This window comes from Hemicordylus capensis, chromosome 9 (genome assembly GCF_027244095.1).
Source record: "Hemicordylus capensis ecotype Gifberg chromosome 9, rHemCap1.1.pri, whole genome shotgun sequence".
Classification (NCBI taxonomy): domain Eukaryota; kingdom Metazoa; phylum Chordata; class Lepidosauria; order Squamata; family Cordylidae; genus Hemicordylus; species Hemicordylus capensis.
Genome location: NC_069665.1, coordinates 11,122,759 through 11,146,550, shown reverse-complemented (window position 1 = coordinate 11,146,550; position 23,792 = coordinate 11,122,759).

Here is a 23,792-nt window from a genome sequence, read left to right as displayed (position 1 = left end):
TGGTTGGGGATTATGGGAGCTGAAGTCCAATAACATCTGGGGACCCAATGTTGAGAATCCCTGGTCTACACTGTTTGGCAGCAACGCTTCAGGGCTCCAGGCAGATTTTTTCTCAATAATTCTTCTCAGCCCTACCTGGAGATGCTGCCAGGGAATGAACCTGTGGTCATCTGTATGCGAAACAGATGCTTTACCATTAACCTATGGCCCCATCCCCAAAGATAAGGGGAGCAGACCACAGTCCCCTGGGTCCTGAGAAGAGCGCTGTCATCCAGAGCAGACAAGTTCTATAAGAAGGAACTGAAGAGTAGAAAGATCTCAGTAGGGTTGGACCTGACATTTCTGGAAACCAAAAGTGAATGTCAGAGTTTCTCCCCAGAAAAAGCCCTAGTGAGTTTTCTCAAATGGTTTCTCCACATCCCTGAACCAGATGGATAAGAGGTCAGCTTCTAAAAGCAGCAAAACTCCATTCTCACTTCAGTGGCATCAGGAGAGGAGAGCTGGTCTTGTGGTAGCGAGCATGACTTGTCCCCATAGCTAAGCAGGGTCTGCCCTGGTTGCATCTGAATGGGAGACTTGATGCGTGAGCACTGCAAGATATTCCCCTCAGGGGATGAAGCTGCTCTGAGAAGAGCAGAAGGTTTCAAGTTCCCTCCCTGGCTTCTCCAAGATAGGGCTCAGAGAGATTCCTGCCTGCAACCTTGGAGAAGCTGCTGCTAGTCTGTGAAGACAATACTGAGCTAGATAGACCAATGGTCTGATTCAGTATATGTCAGTTTCCTGTGTTCCTGATGGAAGAGAATACTACATTAGGACACTTTAAAATTTCCTGTGTGATGTTGGAGGCTTGCCATGGAATCAGTTGGCTAGGACTCGGAGCCATCGGGAAAGCACTTCTTGTTTTTCAGCAGGTGGCAAAAAGCAAGAAAGTCTTCAGCAGAAAAGACAACATGATGGCAAAGGCACACATCAACCACCTTGTTGGAAACTTTACGTCTCCTTCACCTCCTCTCCTTAATTGCACATCATGCCAGAGGCATCTTCAACATGGAGGTGGACTGACTGAGCCACCAGGACCTCGACCATGCTGTGTGAAGCCAGTTCCAAGACATCTTCAGAAAGATTCTCAATTTCTTTGCATCACCTGTCAATGTGAAGCTCCTTTGGTTCTTCTTTTGCTTTTTGACTGAGGAGACAGAGGTTATGGACACTCTGATAGTTCCTTGGCCCAACTAATTGCTCTATGCCTTTCCTCCAATTCTAGTCCTGGGACACCTTCTTTGAAGGATTAGACTCCTTTGCACCAATGTCCTTCTAATCAGTCTGTATTGGTCTCGCCACCCTTGGTTTTCAGAGCTCCTCCATCTCACAAAGACACCGCCATGGCCTCTTCCCACCATGCAGATCTCCTCTCCCAGCTTCCTTTTCACCATCAAAATGCAGAATGGCTTCAATTAGCTGCATGAAGGCTGAACATCATCTCCCAGGCTCCATTGGTTACTCTCCAATTGTCCTCAACACCATCCTGGCATCCTGTAGGCCAGCTGCCAACAGAATCTGTAATGCAGTCTGGAGAGCATTTCCCAGATGGTATCAGAGGTCAAAGACAGGACTTTCTTCAGTAGCTTTAGAGGAACTGCTGGTCTTGGGAGAGGAGAGCTGGTCTTGTGGTAGCAAGCATGACTTGTCCCCTTATCTAAGCAGGGTCTGCCCTGTTGAATATGAATGGGAAACTACAAGTGTGAGCACTGCAAGGTATTCCCCTTATGGGATGGGGCCACTCTGAGAAGAGCAGAAGGTTTCAAGTTCCCTCCCTGGCAACATCTCCAAAATAGGGCTGAGAGAGATTCCTGCCTGCAACCTTGGAGAAGCCGCTGCCTGTCTGTGAAGACAAACTGAGCTTGATAAACCAATGGTCTGACTCAGTATACGGCAGCTTCCTATGTCTTCCTCCAAGCGGCTCTAAATCAATGTTTGAAGCCAAAGATCCTGAAGCAACGGGTATCACTGCCATGCTGTCCAAACCCAGCAAGAAACCCTTGAGTTTGCAGCCACATCTTCAATGTTTCCTAAGGAGGGCAACTCTTCTCAGATCACCCACACTTTCCAACTGGGAACTGCATAAGGTTTTTAGGGTTCTTCGTGCTCCTCCTTTGGAAGGAATCAAGGTTCTTCCCTTAAGGTTACTTTCCTACAAACTGGCTTTTCATATCCCTGTCCTGTCCGCTAGACCAGGGCTGCTCAACCTTCAACCGTTTAAGGGGAGGGGTTCTTAGTGGTTTGTAGCAGAGAGCTGTGTGGCTCCCATTGCAGCACCCAGCTGTGGGGAAATGGGCTAGGCTCCCTTAGCCCGCTTTCCTGTGGTCGTGAGAATAGCCTCTAGGTAGGTTTTCAGTTTTTTCCAGGTCCTACTCTCATGCTTTTAACAGCAGCCTCACCCACAGATATGTAGCATGAAAAACATATTTCCCATGTTTTGTAGTAGTAGGAGATGAGCAATTATTTAGAAGAGCTTCAGGCATGGATAAGAGAGGAGAACTTCTCATTCTCCCCATTAGTCAAACATCCAACAATCTGTGGCCACTTGGAAATTGAATGCACCTTATCTGTCCAAGGTCATGGTGGATTGAAGGTGATATTGATTATATCCAGTGCTGCTGCAACATTTACTCACTCACTACAGCCAGTGTGTGTGTGTGTGTGTGTGTGTAGATATAGATATATATTTAGATATAGATATTTACACTATGGTGCCAGAGAGATTCAGTAACTGAGTTGGTATGAACAAAAGACTACTGCAATTTATCTTTTTAATGTGTAATATCACATCTTATTAACCATGATCCCCACCGCCCATTAAGATCATCCGGAGAGGTCCATCTACAGTTACCAGCTCATCTGGTGGCTACTCGGGGACAGTCCTTCTCCATTTGTTCCCCGAGGCTTTGGAGTACGCTCCCTGTTGAAATAAGTGTCACCCCATCTCTAACAACTTTTAAAAAGCCAGTCAAGACGCATCTGTTCCCCCAGGCTTTTAATTAGATTTACAGTTTTAATTGTTGTTAAACTTTTAATATGTCTTAATTTTAAATTGCTTTAATGTTTTGTTTTGTTTTAATTGTATTTTATTGGAAACCACCCAGAGACGTAAGTTTGGGGCGGTATAGAAATTTGTTAAATAAATAGATAGGTAGATGATATAAGCAGTTTATTTGTAAATCACATTTTAATTGTAATGGCTTTTGGCTACAAACAAATTATTAGTATGATGATTCAACAGCCCCCAATGCCTCGCAAGTTTTGGTTGCATTATTAACATTAACAATCAGAACTGAAGCATGCAATAAGATTCTAAAATTTGTTGGATGCTCTTTGTCAATTCAGAGAAAATAAAAATATGTCTCAGTTCTTTAGAGACTTCATAATAAAATGAGTAAGAAAGTCAGCTTTAGGCTAGATTTGACTCAAAGCAAACATGGGAAATGGTGCCTTTGTTAACATGCCCCTTGTGACAACCCACGAGATGGGATGGCGAATGTGTAATTACCTATTTTATCTGTATGTGAGCTGTCAACATAAGCAGGTGGTAAAACAAGAACCACCCAGAGAACAAGAGACCATACCAATGAAAATGATATTTATTATCATTAAAAATAGCAGCTTTATAGGATGGGGCACTATAACCTCTGAGCAGCTGCCAAAGGATATAAAGATCAGAATTATTGTAGAATTCCCCAAGAGGAAATACACTCTCAGCTTTAGAACAGAACGATTTGGTGAAACAAAAATAAATGGATTCTGTTCTGCATTAGAATAATGTTCTGCATTAAGATAAGAATTTGGTTTTCAGCTTCTGCGGGGGGAAATTAATCTGTCCTAATAAAACAGAAGTGAGAACTCAACAGCTCAGTGAGAGATATCATTTTGAAAATATCATTTAATAATTAAAAATTGAATATTAGAATAATATTTAAAATCATGCAATCACTCTAAGCTTTGCCAGAGAGAGTTCCTTCATTACTGTTTATGAGGACATTAAGAATAGTCCCCCTAGTCCCACTTTCACTCAGAAGGGGGAAACACTGGATGGAAGATGGATTGCATGAAAAATAGTATATCCAGGGTGGGCAACCTTCAGATGTTCCGGAGTCTATATAGATGCCTGTCAGACTCCCTGGGGACGGGGTGGGCTCCTAGCCCTTCTTGGACTCCAGAATGACTGGGTAAGCACCAAAAAAAGGTCAGCCTCAGGAACAGCCAGGGGAGCTGGTCTTGTGGTAGCAAGCATGACTTATCCCCTTAGCTAAGCAGGTTCCACCATGGTTCCATATGAATGGGAGACTAGAAGTGTGAGCACTGTAAGATATTCCCCTCAGGGGATAGAGCCGCTCTGGGAAGAGCAGAAAGTTTCAAGTTCCCTCCCTGGCATCTCCAAGATAGGGCTGAGAGAGATTCCTGCCTGCAACTGTTGTAAATATGTTGGCACGGCTGACCCCACAGGATTTATGGTCCCTCTAGCTCCACTTTGGTGAGTCAAGATAGAAATTCTGTAGACAAGAAAGTAGCAGCTTACCTGCATAGATGCAAGTGAAGGATGACTCTCAAAGATAAAGTAGTAGTAACCAAAATAAAGTCCCCTTGAAACTAAACTAGGTATCTCCCTCAATGATATATGAGCAATAACTGAAATAAAGGAGCAAGGAAGGAACAGAACAAGGACAGGCTGAAACAAGAAATGTTGCACAATTATAAGCACGGGGTACACTGTCTCCGGTAGGCAACGTTGCTGACAGTACCATCTCAGGAACAGCGTTTGCTTGATATAGGGCTCAAGATAACCGGCAGCCAATCAGGCTGTCCTGACTCAGCATTTCTATTCCCTCTCCTGCAAGATCTTACACCTGTGTGTCTCCCACTGAGCCTTTCTCTTGAGACGTCTTAACACAAGTGAAATTCCAGCTTCCTTCTGATCAGTCTCCTCAGCCCTAATCTCTGCCAGCTGTTCAGATTCCCCTGTCTGCTGCCGTTCCATCTCAGCTTCAGAATCTGTTCTCACAGCCAAATCCTCCTGCTGTGCTTCTGAGCCTGCTCTCCCAACCAAGTCCTCCCGTTCCTCCTCTGACTCTTCTAACTCAGAGGTCTGGGCCATTACACCAACCTTGGAGAAGCTGCTGCTAGTCTGTGAAGACAATACTGAGCTAGATGGAGCAATGGTCTGACTCAGTCTATGGCAGCTTCCTATGTTCCTATGATATAGCATGGAAACTACCTTGCTTCCACACAATCACTTCTACTCATGTTTCCTCTTACCTTGTTTCCACACAATCGAAAACTGGGAGCACACACAGCTTCCAAACCCATGTAGAGCACAGTTATTGATTTTGTGAATGACCTCAGATTTTGATTGTGTGAATGACCTCAGTGCATTGACTAAATACTGAGCCTCTTTTCACAATCCATGAGGAGGGCTCTGGGGAGGTCTGTGGGGAGAGCAGGTTACATAGATGATCTAATCCCCTTCCTTGGGCAGATGGATCGCCCACCCAGATGACTAGCCGCTGCTCCTAGCAGCTCCAAGGGTCAGAGTGCCAGTATGTGCCACCGCATGTTGCCCCACTCCCCAGAGTTCCGATAATGCACCACATGAGTGCACATTGCATTATGGGGATCCTCCATCCCCGAGTGTGCCAGTCGCAGCAACAAGCAGCCGCGGCTGGCACACAAACAAACACTCTCTCCCTTAACCTCGTTTAGTAGGGTGGCCACTGATCCCGATCCTGTTGGTTCACAAGCGTGTACAAAACCTGGCTGGGTTCCTTTAGCTCAGTTTTGCATGTGCATGTGAATAGCCTCAATTTCTATGAGAGTCAAAATAAAACTGGTTACTCCTGGTTTTTCAGTGTAGGGTGTTCTTCACTGACCCATGTAATCCACCTTTACTCCCAGTCCTTACGATGCTGAAGTACCTCCCTGGGAGGAAGTAGAAGTGACACGGTCACAGAGGACAGCTCACTCCACTTGTAAAAGCAGTACCCCCATCTACACTTCATCACCATCTTACTACCTTATTGATGCATGTTTGACATCATTGGTCCCAATGGGATGGAAAAGGAAGAGTTGGTCGGACCAAACTGTCAGCCTTCCCAGTCCAGGGAGTAACCACACAGCCCCAGGAGCAGGTAGAATGCAGTGCATGATGGGACATCTGCCACAAAACATGAAGATTTCACTTAGCTATCACTGCTAATGACACTCATAGATCTGTCCTCCACATCCCCCCAAATCTCCATATGAGAATTTTAGGAAGAGAGCATTTCCTAGATGCCTCGAAATGGCTTCTGCATGATCTGATAAATATTTCACTAGAATAAATAATACTTCCTTTGCCCTTTCGGTTCCAATGTTCCAAGTCTCCATTTACAACCTACATAAATATTATTGCATAGAAGTACCACAGGTGGGTCCTATTTGTGGTTCACTCTTTGGGTTTATTTTGAGCATGACTTGCCTAGATGTATTTCTTTCTTCCTTTTTTAAAAAGACAAAGCATACTTCTCCTGCAGCTCGGATCCCCCATCGACACTCTCAGCTAAAAAGCACAGCTTGAAGTCCTGAATTTTTAATCGGCTTAAGAGAAACGACATGTAATGCATATGGACTCAAAGCAGAATTACTGTATTGCAGGGCCATTGATGCAGCTGTGTTGTTTTGCTCTTTGTGCTGCTTCTGGCAGATTCACTAGCTCCCTCCAGCTGGCAACTGCAAGAATATGTTACCAAGATATGTATGCACCCATCCAGCAGGGAGTGAGACAGGGATGCATTTTGGCCCCCTCCTCTTCATTTTTTATATAAACTCATTGACACACTCTCTATTAGAGTCAGATTTCCATCCTCTGAAATTAGGACAGCAGCCAGTTCCAGCGCTGTTGTATGCAGATGACGCAACAATTCTCTTCTTCGCAGGGCGCAGAGCCCTTTGAAAACTTGTGACATCCTGCCAAGAGGAAGAACTAGAAATTAACTCTCTGAAGTTAATTTCAGATCCCGCTCAGGTTGAATTAGGAAGGCCCCACTCTGAATACATCTGCACACACAATGCCTTGATACTGCCACCCAGAACAAAACATTCTACATAGAGATGAAAAAAAATTGAGGGACCACTGATTCTGACATATGTAAACTTGACTGCTCTGGTCCAAATGTTATGGTAGAGTTGGTGGCCCTGTGAGACATCTGCATGGGCCTTCCAATGCAGCCCAGGTCACCCAAGAAGCACACAGGACTGCAACTGCCTTCATTAGATTTTTCTTTTCTAAAGGAGATAAATATATACCTGCAGTGATTAAGGTTTTCAAGGGTAAGGTAATGTCTCAATTAATGTATGGTGCTCAAATTTACATACATTCTAATTTTTGATCTCTGGAAGCAGTATATTAGATCATTTTCTTGGTGTTCTTAGATCATCTCTTACATACATACATCTTAGATCATTACTTGGTGTTCCACGCTGTACCTCAAATGCCACACTAAGAATTGGAATGGGTTTAATTTCAATAGAGGCTTGTATTTGGCTTCTTATTCTTCGTTATTGGATTAACCTAAACGATAGCTCTTTTGGTTTGGCACCTAATGGATAATTTCTCCTCTAAGTGGAAACATGCAGTGGAAGAGAAACTTCCAAGCTATGGTTTTCTGATCCTGGATCCGGTCCATTTAGGCCTTTTGAAGTTCAAAGAAAGAATTTGTCAGTGTGTACGGGATATTGCGTTCCAAAATGATAGATCCCGAATCACGCACTGTATGGCTGTGGGGAACACTAGACAGATCCTCTCTCTGGCTAATTATTTTTATAACTTTACTCTCCCTAAGCTTCAGCGCATATTTACTCTGGCCTGACTAAATGTGCTACCTTCGGCACCTTTGGAAGGAAGATTTAGCCATACGCCACACTCTCAGTGACTTTGCCCCTGTCATTCGGGAATGATTGAATCAGTCAAGCATGTGTTATTTTATTGCTTATTTTACAAAGATATACACTCCTCTTTTACAGGTCCAAGAAATATGCTGCAGAATAGCACTTGGTAGGGTTGCAATGAAAGCCTTGGAAAAGATATTTAGATGCCATGATGTGTCTATATAACTACTAGAAAGATTAGAATCGTTCTGACCATGGTTTTTCCCGTGACACTCTATGAATGCAAAAGCTGGACTTTGAAGAAGCAACATAGGAAAAGGATTGATGCTTTTGAACTTGGGTGCTGGAGAACATTTTTGAGGATAACATAGACAGCCAGAAAAACAAACAAATGGATCATAGAACATATCGATCCAGAATTTTCACTCGAGGCACAAATGACCAGACGCAAACTATCATATTTCAGACACATTATGTGAAAACTCAGCTCCCTTGAGAAATCCATATTCCATAATGTTGGGAAAAGTTGAAGGAAAGAGAAGGAGAGGACAACCAGCAGCCAGGTGGATGGACTCAATCATGACAGCAATGAATGCACCACTGAGAGACCTCAAAGGCCAAGTTGAAGACAGATCATCCGGGAGAGAATCTATCTATGTGGTCGCTAAGAGTCGACACTGACTTGACGGCACTTAATCAATCAATCCAGGCAGACCGGATGATTTTTATGTGACTCTTCTCTCTGATGCAGATTCTGAGCTTACCTATTGCTTGGCTAGATTTTGTACCACAGCCTGTATTATCAGAAAGCAATTGGTTAATGTTCCTGTTGGTATGTCCTTCCGAGGTCGGTAAAATGAGTACCCAGAATGTTGGGGGCAATATGCTAAATCATTGTAAACCGCTTAGAGAGCTCCGGCTATAGAGCGGTATATAAATGTAAGTGCTATTGCTATTGCTATTGCTATAAGTTATTTTGGTGCTGGGTTGGTATAGTTTAGCAACATTATTATTTGAACATTTTCAAGTTGGTACTGCTGGAACTTATTTTGTTGTATGTTCTGTTTGGTCTTGAGCCGTAATAAAGGAATTCTGAATGTCAGGGTAACCCATTAAAAGTGTACTACTTAATTTTTGAGACATTCATTATTTTAAATACTGAGTTATAATCTGTGGGGGAAGCTTTATCTACTTCCAATTGTTGATGAAATGTGGTGGGAAGCTACAGCAGGAGGCTCCGTATTAGTCCCTACAATGGAAAGGTGGATTTTCTAAACAAGTAAGTGTTCCCTTTATAAAAATTAAAAGCTTTCCACATTATAACAATAACAGTTTGTACCAAAATCATTTCTAAGCTCTTTTCTGAGATTTGCCTCTAGACTAAGCGATGTGTATGAAGTCTCAGAGCTTGGTTTCTACCATTACTATTCCATTATGATTTGCCTTCAGCATTGTCCTTTTATTAGTAAGTTATGCCAAGGACACTTCAAAGCATTATTTAAATGAAATTTTTATTTTTTTAAACACACACATAACCTCAAAATATTTTATGGACTTATGCAAGCAGGCCCTTATTTTCACACCATTTTCATGATCATTTTTAGTTGAGGAAATTTTTAAGGAACAAAATAAACCACTCTTTGGGTTTCTTATTCATTATTATTACTAATCATGACTCATTGATGTTAGTGGGGCCAGAACAATTTATTTTATTTTATTTTATTTTAATTAAATTTATACTCCGCCCAAACTTACTTTATTACAAGTCTTTGAAGCATGTTTGATGTAGAATCTTTCTTTCATTGGGTTAATGGGAGTTATATTTCCCCTCCTTCCTCTAGAGCAAGAATAGCCAACTTTGCATTCTTGGGATCTACTCTATTCTCTTTATGGCTGGTCTTGGGGCTGCAAGTCTCTTTCTAAATACAAACTGGACATGAATCATCCCCTCATTCGTGGTGAGGCTCCCTACTAAAGTTGCTAAATTTCCCCAATACATGGCATGACATACAGTAAGCTAGTGTTAGGCTGCGTGTATGAAGAAGCGCTGGGAGGGAGGTCGCTCCTGGTGCTGCACACGCGGAAGCGCCACTTTCAAATCTGACATTTAGTCAAGGGTAAAGCAAACCTGTGGTTTGCTTAAACTCGGCCAGCGACTGGGCAATGGCTGCCATGTGAGCTACAGGGAAGGAGGAGCCACACTGAGTGTGGCAGCTGCACTCATGCCTTGGGGTGGGGACATCCTGGGATGTGGGAGGGTGGAATGTGGGAGGGTGGAGTCCTACCGCTCCCAGCATCCCCCACCGCTGCTTGTGCGGTGTGGCAGCTGCTCGTCTGTTGGGCAAGGCAGGCAAGCATCTGCCTTCCCTGCAGCCCACACCCCCTCCGGTGAGGGTAGGTGAGCCCACCCTGCCTCCCCTTCCCTGCAGCCCACCCGCCTTCCCCTGTACACTCGCACATGGTGAGGCCATGTGCACAACCTCAATATATACCTTTGAGATCAACAAAAGGCTCCTTCTATGGGTTGTCATTTTGGTGATCCCCCAGAAGGAGAAATACCATATTGTTGAAATCTCCAGCCTGCTGTCACCCTCCCTCCCTCTGTCATACCTTCAAGTATATAGGGCTATTACCTCTCCATGGAGAGTGACTGTCCATACCACACTGTTAAGGCAACTCGAGAACTTTATTTGTAATGTGACGGACATCCTGTCTAATGTACTAGAGAAAAGCCTTATTATTATTATTATTATTATTATTATTATTATTATTATTATTATTATTAACATTTTATATCCCGCTCTTCATCCAAGGAGCCCAGAGCAGTGTCCTACATACTTAGGTTTCTCCTCACAACAACCCTGTGAAGCAGGTTAGGCTGAGAGAGAAGTGACTGGCCCAGAGTCACCCAGCTAGTTTCATGGCTGAATGGGGATTTGAACTCGAGTATCCCTGGTCCTAGTCCAGCACTCGAGACACTACACCACGCTGAAATGTAGCACATTTTTTTAGACTTGCTCCTGGGTAATTGGGCGCAGCGGGAAAATGACTTGATTAGCAAGCCAGAGGTTGCCGGTTCAAATCCCCACTGGTGTGTTTCCCACCTATATTTGGCAGCAGCGATATAGGAAGAGGCTGAAAGGCATCCTCTCATAGTGCGTGGGAGGAGGCAATGGTAAAACCCTCCTGTATTCTACCAAAGAAAACCACAAGGCTCTGTGGTCACCACGAGTCAACACAGACTCAATGATACACTTTACCTAATTTGATCAGGTTGTCAGCAAATATACCTAAACCAGAACTGCACACATTCATCCCTCCAACTGTTGTTGGACTACAACTCCCATCATTCCCAACCATAGTGGCCAGTAGTCAGGGATGGTGGGAGTTGACATCTAAAAACAGCTGGATGGTCCAGGTTGGGCAGCCATGAACTAAACCATGGCTAATGCTAAATTGAAAAGGCAGTGTATTACATAATAAAAAGTATCAAGAAGCACACAATTCCTAATCTAACGTACCCACTTTTACTAGACTGTTATTCAAGCAGCCTTTTCTCCTTTTCACAGGTTCCATTCTTTTCTAACTCAAGGGTTCCCAACCCTGAGTCCCCAGATGTTGCTGGAATACAACTCCCATCATCTCCAGCCACAAGGTTGGGAAACCCTGTTCTAAGTGACTAGCTGTCAAGCTCTGACTTGCTGCTTTAATTCCAAACCAAACATCTCCTTCATCTGTTGTAGAAAGGAGTTCCCTAGTTTCCTTACCCATTAGGAAGAGCAGGTACTTAAGCCTAGGGGGTTGCACAAACCAAATTTTGTAGTTTGGATCTGAACCTAATTCGAACTGAACCGCTGGTCCACAAACTAGTTCGGTTGACCTGACTGGGTGGTCCAGTCCATTTGACCCAAACTGGTTTGGCAATTCGAGAGGCTATGCTTTTAAAGGGTAATCTGCTTCCCCCCTGGCTGCCCTTTAGAAAACGTTTCAATGATTCTCCCATACCTTTGCTTGTAATGGGTGGAGGAATCCATTACAAGTATAGCCCCACAAACCGCCGAACCGGTCCACTCGGTTTGGTTCGATCACACAACGGACCGCCTTCAGTTTGCAATTGAGCTTATGATGGCTGTGTGTGACTCTATTCTTTCTATTTGTATTGATACATGTGTAAAAAAGGAGTAGAAGCGGAATTATTATTTTTGTTTCCTTTTCACTGACGGATTAATTTTCTCCTTTGGCAATAGCTTGGGATAGATTCTAAAATGTGCACACACACAAAAGACTTTCAGGAAGAATGAAAGCCTTCTGTTGGCTCTGGCAGGTCATCCTCCTTTGGAGGGTCATAGCTCTTTCAGAACTGCCTTAAGGGGGCTTCATGAAAAATTGAAATTATTGAATTAATACTGAAGCACTTGAAAGTAATCAAGATTAGATGTAAAGAGCCCCTGGCATAATCTCTTTCCAACTTTCTGTCTTATTTTAATAGTAGCTGTCAAGAGTAATGGATAATCTGCGTGGAGTTTTATTTTTCAAGATGGAAAAAGTAAACTAAAATAATGTTTGTTTTGGGACACAGGTCAAAGGGAACAAAAGAAGAAAGCAATTATTCTGGATTAAAACAGACATATATTCATACGTCCAAAAGGATTAGCTCTTTCAAGGTTCATATTTTCAAAAGTTAACATGCTGGGATGTCTACTCTATCAGGTCTTGTGTTATTGGTTATAGATACCTTGCAGCATCAAAAGCTAAATTTGGGAATAGTGCATGTTTATGAGCTTAAGCAAATTGCACTTGAAGGCAACACCAGTCTTTTCAACTAAAGGCATGTAACAGAGGAAAACAGGCTGGAAAGGTTAAAATACCCTATTTTATTTAAGTGCGAAAATAAAAACTGAGCATACTTATTCTCAACTTATTCAGACATCACAATGTCTGAAGCCAGTTTGATTGGAGTAAGCAGAACTGGGACATATGTGGCACAGAATCCAGAAAGATTACTATGAACTTATTTTCCATCTGTGTTCTTATCCTTCAAAAGTTTGCTTGGCTCGACCCTTGGCTTTTCCATGAACTCCTGCCTGATTCTGCCTCCTGATTTGTCTACCCAGTTTCCTATTCCTGCTTATTCCTGAACCAAGATCTAGCAATTCAAGTCCGAACGTTAGGACCTACACATTCCAGAGGTAATGACCCAGCCTTGACAGTAGGCCAGGGTAGAGTTTCCCCATACACATATGCAAATTCATGAGATGGCAATGGTAAACCCCTCCTATATTCTACCAAGGTCAACCACAGGGCTCTGTGGTCGCCTGGAGTCGATACCGACTCGACGGCACACTTTACTTTACCTCTACAGCCACCCATGCTACATCTGTGCTGAGCAAAATACAAAGTGCTGGTTACCTATGAAGCCCTTGGCTCCAGGGTATTTAAGAGTGCTTGACTAACAAACAGAAAGTTGCCGGTTCGAATCCCCGCTGGTACTATATTGGGAAGCAGCAATATAGGAAGATGCTGAAAGGCATCATTGCACACTGTGCGAGAGGAGGCAATGGTAAACCCCTCCTGTATTCTACCAAAGAAAAACATCAGGACTCTGTGGGCGCCAGGAGTAGAAATCGACATGACAGCACACTTTACTTTTACTTTACTTCTTTGTCATGAATCCCGCCACTTACTGAGATCACATCGGGAGGTTCGGTTACGGCTGCCAACAGCTCGTTTGGTGGCTACACAGGACCGGGCCTTCTCTGTGTCTGCCCCACGGCTTTGGAATGGACTCCCTGTCAATATAAGAGCTTCTTCTCCGGCTGCCTTCAAAAAAAATTACTTAAGACACCCCTGATTTCACAGGCCTTCTGCTAAAACTATTTTAAAAATGGGTTTTTGTTCAAACCATTTTAAAAATTTTATGACTTTAAAATCATTTTAATTGGTTTTTATTGAGCTTTATTTATTGTTTTAAGTTGTGTACTCCACCTTGAGATTAAGGTGTTAGGTGGAGTACACAAATATAATAAATAAATACATCTCACATTGTTCCCAAAGGTCCCTCAACCCTCAAGAATGCCTTCTCCGGAGACATCAGGAAACACAGTGACAAGGAAGGGGCAGAAAATATTGCACATGTGCAACTGTGAGAAGGACTTTGGTGAAACAAGAGAGAATGAAATTTATTTCATTACCTATGGCAGAAATACAGCAGCACCAGTTGACGTGAAAATAAAGGATTTCCTTAAATCACTGCCTCACAAATTAAACTCGATCTAATAAATAAAATTGGCCTCTACCGATCAATCAGCAAACGCTTCCCTTGATGAATCCACCAATTAAAGGTTGCAGTTGAATGGAAGTTAACATATGGCATTTCGTGGCTGTTCTGGAAGAGTGGCTGTTGAGGGCAAAGATTTGGAACTGTCTGAAATACAATCACGTTAATAGATGTTTTGCCTCTACATGCTTATTTATATGTCTCTCAGCTGAATATTAGCCCTCTGCAGGCAATTTGAAAGAGAAATAGACATATACATTATAAGTGAGCCGCCCTCCTACTCGTCCTGACCCCCCACCCCAAGCAATTCACAAAGAATTCTTTCATGACAATGGATGGAGAACAACGTCGTGAAAATAAATAGCCAAGAAGCAATATGGATTTAATTGCCTGTGCTGCTGCATTGCTAAAACAAAACAGCTGTGATCACATACTGAGATAGAACCATTGTTCAACAAAATAGGTCTTATTAAACATCGCTGCAGTGATGATGAGTTCAGCTGTCCAATGGCAAAGTGGACCCCATTTCCTAGACCACCCATTGTTCCAAGGGTGTAACAATATGTGAGTTGCTCTCGCCTGGGTGGAACGTTCAATACTGTATTTGTGGACATAATGGATCCTGTAGTTCATCCGTGGGTTATACTGTGGTAACCTGATTTACTGATTAAACTAAGCTTTGCTCGGCTTAGTCAACCATCATAAAGGGTACCCCTTCCTTAAGACTACAAATAAGTCTTTTTCTTCTACAGGAGGGTAAGACAAAGGAAGAGTTGAGTTGACCCGTTTACTACGTCTCTCTCTTGTTCATCAAAAACTGCTCTAATTAGCAAGGACCATTAAAAGTCAGCAAAAAAGACCCTGCAAGTCTATACAAACATAAGAAAAAGAAACATAAGAAAAAAGAAAATTTAATCAGCGGTGTCATTCTTTATCAAACTGAGTCATTCTTCATCAAACAGATGAATCCAATCATTAAAAAATTATTAAAATGGTTATATTGGAGAGAACCAAAACAGATAAATTGACGGAATAAAAACAAAATTATAAAATTAACAGTGAATGATAAACACAAACCAGATGGTGTTTGGACGACTTTGTAATGTGGAACCCACCTCCCATAAATGCTTCTGGCTTATACTAAGTTAAACCCAACTATGTTGGAAGGATCTATTTTCCCACTAAATATGTGCCCCAAATTTGCATTTAGTTAATGAGTCTGAGCATTAAAAAGTAAATGAATAGGCAGGAGCATCCGGAGGCTGGCGGTGGCCCGTGTGCGGCTGCCACCATTGCCCCCTGGCCCCACCCCCGTGTCTGATGTCAGACACAGGGGGCTGGCTAGCCACACCCCTCCATCTGATGTCAGATGTGGGGGCGTGGTCTCCCTCCCAAAATGCGCCATGCGGCCCCATTTGGAAGGGAGATCAGCCCACGCTGCATTGGGCAGTGAGGGCCGGAGTGAGTCTCCGTGCTTCCGGCCGCACTGCCAATGCAGCGCGGACCGAGCTCCCTACTAAACAGAGCTGCGTAGCCCCGCTTGGGAGGGAGACTGAAAGGCCCCGCTGTGTTGGCAGCGAGACCAGGAGCAGTTTTCCTTGCCTTTCAGGCAGGGAGAGCCACTCTGGCTGTGCTGCCAATGCAGCACGGGCCGATTTCAGGCCAATTTGCAGGACCAAAATAACACCCCCCCAGTATCTGACATCAGATGCGGGGGGCATGTCCAGGGCCGCAGTCACAGCCCCGATTGGTGGCAGCCTGGGTTCTTTGGACCCATTTGCCCAATGGTGGCTCCGCCCCAGTGAATAGGTTCTAATGAATTTCATGGATTGACAGTAGTGCTTGAAAACGGAAGTTGTCTGTGTTTGAACCATCATCATAAGCATGAAATGAATGGAAAAATGAAGCTGCAGTATGTTGGCCTAGAACTACATGGCTTTTGCTTCCCTCTGGGTGTCCCCTTTGGATTGTTCTGGAGCTTTTTCACACAAGGCTTTGAGTTCGCATCTCTTCCGGAATGGAGGGTGTGTGTTCACCTATCTGTCAGATTTACCCCAAAGTCCCTGCAAGCTATCATGGAACATTTCATTGGATTTTTCATTAGTGTGTTAAGAGTATAGCCCGATTTATATATGGGGTTTTAAAAAATCTACTTTTTGCATCAGTTTTTTTGGGGGGCAACTTGGAACTCACAGGATCCTCATGATTAACAGAGAGGCAGAGAGGGCATTTGCCTATGGCGTCAGAATTTGAGGAGCAGCAAATTTTGCCTTTCCACAAATTTTGCTGCCCCTCTTTGTGGGCAGCAGTGGCTACAGCAAAGGTAGAGTGGGATAGGAGAAAGTCCACCCCTTTTACCTTATTTTTTAAAAGGCAAACCTTTTTCGTTTAATGTTAAAGGGCAGCAAAAGCCTTTTTGCCTATGGCGAGCAAAAAGCTTAATCTGGAGAGGTCCGTCTCCAGTTGCCGCCAGCTCGGCTGGTGGCCACACAGGGATGGGTCTTCTCGGTTGCTGCCCCGAGATTGTGGAATAAGCTCCCTACTGAGATACAATCCTCCCCATCTCTGACAATTTTTAAAAAGCATTTGAAAGCCCACCTCTTCGCCCAAGCTTTTTCAGCTTTTTAAAATTTTAAGGTTTTAATCCATGGTTGTTTTGTAAATTGTTAAATTGTTTTAAGTTTCTGTATATGTTTTATTTTAACTTGTTTTATGCTATTGTTAACTGCACGGAGACAAAAGTTTGGGGCAGTGTACAAATTTGATAAAGAAGCAAATAAACAAATAAATAATCCGCCCCTGCTGAGAATGCTCCTGGAGATTTTTTTATACTGATGGGTGGGATATAAATCTTTAACAGAAATAAAATGTGGAACAATGTGGCCCAGTGCCCATCATTATTATTTAAAATGCTTGAAGACTTATTCACATAATTATATGATGAATGTGACGAATATTTACATACCACTTTTCAACCAAAGTTCCAAAGTGGTTTACATAGATATGAATAAATAAATAAAAGGGCTCCCTCTCCACAAAGGGCTCGCAATCTAACAAAGACACATAAAAGAGACACCAGCAGCAGCCACTGGGGAGGCTATGCTGGGGGTGGATGATAAGAGTTAGCACCAAGGCATTGATCCAAGGCTGCAGTTGTGAATCACCAGCACTTTTCTGCATGGATGGGGAAACCGCTGAACACTCTGGCATTGCCAAACTTCCTCCACATGAAGCCACTTCATATGAAAAATCTGCAGCTCTTTTACACAACCTTTCTTCCAAAATTCAACAAGAGGAGAGGGAAGTAAGATCACACCACAAAACATTTATATACGGCTTTTCAACAAAAGTCCTCAAAGTGGTTTACATAGAAAAATGAATAACAAATAAGACGATTCCCTGTCTCAAAAGGGCTCACAGTTTAAAAAGAAGCATCAGATAGACACCAGCAACCACCACTGGAAGGATGCTATGCTGGGGAAACATAGGAAACTGCCTTATAGAGAGTCAGATCTATTGTCTGCTTTGACTGAGAGCAGCTCTCCAAGGCTTCAGGCAGGAGTCTTTCCCAGGCCTACTTGGAGATGCTGCCAGGGATTGAACCTGGGACCTTCTATATGCAGAGCAGATGCTCTACCACTGAGCTATGGCCTCATCTGTACACTTAGAGTCTGTTTAGAAGACCTGGCCAATGCATAGAAGTCAGAGGCTGGCCTAGCAACTACAGTCCTGCTCCCTTCTCCACACACTGAATGCATGCAGAATTGTGTGAAAAGGATTCTTCTAATCAAGATACACATTGAGCTGGTTTTTAAACCATTTTAGCCTACTTTCCAAAGGGGAAATGACTTATGGTATGCCTGTGCATCCGCCCTCTAAAAACCTTTGCATATACAGTCCAGTACATGCCAAATGTACAGTGCACAGTGAAAAGGTGGGATTACGACTAAATGTAAAGAAGACTAAACTAATGACTAAACCGTTGTACAGCAACCAGCCTCAGAATTGATGATGAAGACGTTGAAGTGGTGGATAGCTTCTGTCTTTTAGGATCGACCATCAACAGTCAAGAATCCAGTAGTCAAGACATACGCCACAGACTAGCACTTGGTTGGGTTGCAATGAAGGCCTTGGAGAGGATATTTAGATGCCATGATGTGTCTATACCTACAAAGATTAGAATCGTTCAGACAATGGGTTTTCCCTGTGATGGATGCTAGACTTTGAAAAAGCAAGATAGAAAACGTATTGACATTTTTGAACTTTGGTGCTGCAGAAGACTTTTGAGGATACTATGGACAGCCAGGAAAAGAAACAAATAGATCACAGAACTAATAATAATAATCATATTTTTTATTATTATTATTATTATTATTATTATTATTATTATTATTCAATTTCAGTCCAGAATTTTCACTCGAGGCACATATGACCAGGCTCAAACTATCATACTTTGGACATATTATGCAAAGATCCAGCTCCCTTGAGAAGTCCATCATGCTGGGAAAAGTTGAAGGAAAGAGAAGAAGAGGACAACTAGCAGCAAGGTGGATAGACTTGATTATGGCAGCAATGAATGCACCACTGAGAGACCTTGAAGGCCAGGTTGAAGACAGATCATCCTGGAGAGAATCTGAGAAGCTCTGCTTTTTTTTCAAATTGAAAAGATGAGTTTCTAGCCCTTACAGCTGAGAAATCTCAGGGGCCAGGTGTGGGCAAGAGCTAAGGAGAATACCTGGTGCTCAGAGAGAAAGACCTCCATAATTCTTTGGCTTCTGACATTATTCTTGGTGAAAAACAGAGGATTTTTAGCTCATATTGGAGTTTCAACTTGATGCTTCATTCCTAGATCACCTAAATGAAGGTGTCTTTTCTTACCCTTCATATCCCTCCTTAAAGCCAATCTTTGCCATGAAACCTCCTCCCATGGTCCCCATTTCCTATTGCAACTAAATCTAAGTACATACACATTAAATATCACATATTCATCCCCTGTTTACCCTATCGTCACTCCCCTCCCTTTCCTCTGTCATCGCCTTTGTATCTGTTTCTTGATTGTGACCTTCTCAGGACAGGGACCTCTCCTCTCATCGGTTGATAAGCACCGAGTACATAGATGCTAATAATAATGAAATTTTATGCACTGAATAAGAATTAAATCTATCTCTTGTACCTTCTACATTTTTGAATAACAGGAAAGAACTGGTGTTTTTTCATTAAATTCATCTTTTGTGCAATTATGATAATATTTTGTCTGCATGATCCTCACCTTAGAAACAACAAAACAAATTCTGTTTAAACCAAAACAGAAGGGTCCTTATGCATTTCAGAAGTATATGTTAGGATGAAGTCTCCCCTCTAGTGGATGTATGAGGTATTATTTTAAAGTCATTTAATTAGCATTTGGGTTACATTTGCCCAATATTTATTATTATTATTTATTTATTTACACAGTCAGACAGGTGTTATTGACTGGTTTGTTTTATCCAGACATCGAGTCCTTCCCAAGGACCTAGGATGGCTGAATTTTATTGTCAATGTTGTTGTTATAGATATCATTGCAGAATATAGGCTGTTCCCAGTAAAGTTGCTTTTTGTAATTGGCTGATGGTGATTTCTGTGGCCCCTATGGTGTTGAGGTGCTCTTCAAGGTCTTTTGGAACTGCACCCAGGGCGCCAATTACCACAGGGATTATTTTGGTCTTTTTCTGCCACAGCCTTTCAATTTCAATTTGTAGATCTTTGTATTTGGTGATTTTTTTCTATTTCTTTTTCTGCTGTTCTGCTATCCCCTGGTATTGCTATGTCGATTATTTTGACTTGTTTTTCTTTCTTCTCGACTACAGTTATATCTGGTGTATTGTGTGGTAGATGCTGCTGGTAGATTATCATCATCATCATCATCATCATCATCATCATCATTATCATCAACATAGTTTAGAATTATTCTATGTGAATAAATGGCAGTCCTAATAGATTATTAAGCAAAGAGTTTTATTTAAAACCAATTTCTTTAAGAATCTGTAATTTGAACATGTTTCATGGACAACTGCCAAGCCAATAACTGTACTCAGACCAATTTCTCCCCCCTCCAAATGTCTCTTTCATCATTTTCTCCTCAACTAAGAACCTGCAAACTGCTTCATATACCAGACACACCATGCGCTATTTACGAGAAACAGTTTCTCTTTCCCAGTACCTATTCCTGGAAAACTACAGCCTCTATTTTTGCCTTCTGCGGGGGGGATCATAGTTAAAATGTTATAAGCATCAGATGCTAGCCTTGCCAATTTTCAGGGTTCATTACCCTCTTTCTGGTGTTTTTTTCTCCAATCCCCCCCCCCATCTGGTTCTCTTACTCAAATCCTGTGCAAATCCTGTGCTGCATCCTCTGCAAATTGTGGGGGGCGATGGGGGTCAGTGGGGTCCACCCAGTGACGTGGCTGTGGGAAGCAACTGACAAGGTGAGGGGCACCTCCCCGCCCATTGAGCCCCTTAGTCAAGGGAAGAGAGTGGTAAAAAAGTTGGCCATGTGCAAATTCACCCAGGGAAAAGAGGTGTGGAAAAGCCATCAGTCACCCACCCCCTCCTCCTCTTCTCTCTCTTTCTCTCTCTCTCTTGCTCCCTCGGGGAGGAAGTGATGTAAAATCAGTCGGTGGCGTCAAAACATTAGGGTAAAAGCCATGGGATTTCACACCACTTCCTCCCACAGTCTGTAAAGCACCCTCACACATCCATTGGGAAGATTCCCTCTAATTCTGCTATTACTTGCATATCAGTCTGTGGAGTTCCATAGAATTGGGCCAGGTAGCTAGAAGCTGCCATATACAGAGTCAGACCCTTGGCCCATCTAGCTCAGTATTGTCTTCACAGACTGGCAGCGGCTTCTCCAAGGTTGCAGGCAGGAGCCCTATCTTGGAGATGCCAGGGAGGCAACTTGGAACCTTCTGGATGCAAGCATGCAGACGCTTTTCCCAGAGTGGCCCCATCCCCTATGGGGAAGATCTTACAGTGCTCAAACATGCCTCCCAATCCAAATGCAAACTAGAGCAGACCCTGCTTGGCAAAGAGGACAATTCATGCTTGCTGCCACAAGACCAGCTCTCTCCCCAAGGGGAGCAAGCCAATTCCCCTGCTAACTTGGCTAACCCCTGCTAACTTGGCAAAGAGGCACCATTTAATGTGGTGATTCTCTTTATTTAGCAGGGGGCAAATAAATGGCCCTATCCACCCCCAGCACAGTACCTCCAGTGACTTTTGCTGGTGTCTATCTTATGTTTCTTTTTAGATTGTGAGCCCTTTGGGGACAGGGTTCCATCTTATTTGTTTGTTATTTCTCCATGTAAACTGCCCTGAGCCATTTTGGGAAGGGCGGTATAGAAAGCGAATGAATGAATGAATGAATGAATGAATTCCAAGTGGGAACCTTAGACCAGGTAGGTAAGCCTTCCCAAAGGAAGCAGAGCAGGTGCCTTATAGGAATAGGGTTGATTGGTGAAGCCTCCTCTGTGCAAAGGAGTAGGTGGATCTCCCCAGAGGGAGTAAGCCCCTTGAATGCTCTGAGAGGTGGCTATAGTCCAATCAGCAGAACTGGTAAGGTCCTCCAGGTGCCCCTCCTTGGCACATAAATAAATAAACAAACATTATTTTGCAGCAGAAAGTGTTCCTCCTCCATAGCTTGCTTTGAGGAACGGGTTAATCCAGCATGGAATACTGCTTCTGAATTTTTCGGAAAGCTCACTTTTGCAAAGATTGACAGTAGGATATACTACCAGAGGGACATAGGAAGAACCCTGCGCTGATATGTGCAGCTACAATAGATGTGCACACAAATTTTCATCAACCCAACACTTCCTTTGTACTCACAGCGCCAGAGTACAATCAATCCTGTTTGCTCCCACAACATTGTTCAAATTTTATCCATATTAGCTCCAGTGGCATCTCCCCACCACCCCAATCTCATTATGTTGACTGATTGTAGATAAGCCAGTAATGATTTTCTTGATGGTTAATCTGCCTAAGTGATGGCATGGGATTGTGATGTCAGTGTAGCTGAGCCTGAGAAGCAAGGGCTGTCGCAAAGAGCAGGGCAGAACTGACCTGTGAGAGGCAGGTCATAAGCTGAAAATAGAGCAAGACAAATTGCCACTGTAGAGACCAGCCCTTCTCAGTCACTAGAGCTTTTGAGCAAGGCCATGGCTTCCGGACTGCAGGTAAAATATTCTCTTTACATTGCTGAGATTATTGTAATAGGGAAATCATCTAGGAGTCTTTCAAACATCTGATTGGATTTAGGTTCCTAATCAGACCTGCAAAAGCAGTGTGGAAAACAGGACAATAACTACATACGAGATAGCGCTGTATTTATTTATTTTATTTTATTTATTAAGAGATTGGGCCTGATCCAGCAGGGCTGTTCTTATGTTCCTAAGTGTCCCCTTTGCTAAGCAGGATCTGCCCCATTTGCATTTGGATGGGTGACCATGTGTGAACACTGTCTGTTGTTGCTTGTTTTTCTGTTTCTGGTTTCTTCCCAGACTGTCCTGTGAAGTATTGTACTTGAGAGGCAGGATTTAAATGTGTAAAATAAAAGAACTCAGAAGCCGCTGCCAGTCTGTATAGACAATACCGAGCCAGATGGACCTATGGCCTAACTCAGTATATGGCAGCTTCTTATGTTGAGAGAGAGAGAGAGAGAGAGAGAGAGAGAGAGAGAGAGAGAGAGAGAGAGAGAGAGAGAGAGAGAGAGATTTAAAGGGCAAATGTCTGGCGGAAAAGAAACGTCTTCAATAAGATCTTAAAGGCTGAAAGGGAAGAGGCGGACCGAATGGGGGCGGGGGGGAGAGAGAATTCCAAAGTGAAGGGGTGGCAACAGAGAAAGCCCTTCCACAGGCCCTAGTTCTACAGACCTCTCTGACACAAGGGACCAAAAGAAGGGCAACCTGAGAAGATCTCACAGGATGGGACAGAACAGACCGGGAGAGGCGGTCCTGAAGGTAAGCAGGTGCTAAGCCCTGAAGGGCTTTAAAGGTGAGAACCTGAACTTTGAATTGGACCCAGAAGCAAATAGGTAACCAGTGCAGTGACCTCAAGAGAGGTGTCACACTATCATATCTCCTAGCGGCCATAAGCAGGTGGGCCGTCGCATTCTGGAGCAATGGAAGCTTCCAGGTCGTCTTGAAAGGCAACCCCAGGTAGGGCCACAACTGGCAGACCAGCCAAAGCTGGGCAAAGGCACTTCTGGCCACGGCCTCCACCTTCTGCTCGGCTGGTGTTGTTAACGCGCCTTAAACCCGCAACTGATTTTTGTAAATAGTGTAGAAGATTAAAAAGTCGGCTACTTTCTATATTAATGTATATGCACGTCTTTCTCTCTTTGCTAAGAAAAGCTGAGAAACCTCCGCTGTGCATTTACAGCTGCCAGATATGATTATTCGGAATTAACAAAGTAACTCTCGGAGCTTCCAGCTTGCAATTTAAATCTTTAATGGCTCCGCACAAGGACGCTTTAGCAGGTTATTTTATCGTAATGGCCTGCTGTATTATTTCTCATTAGCCCTCCACCAAGTGCTTTTTAGGAAGCTAGCTGGCATGCAGC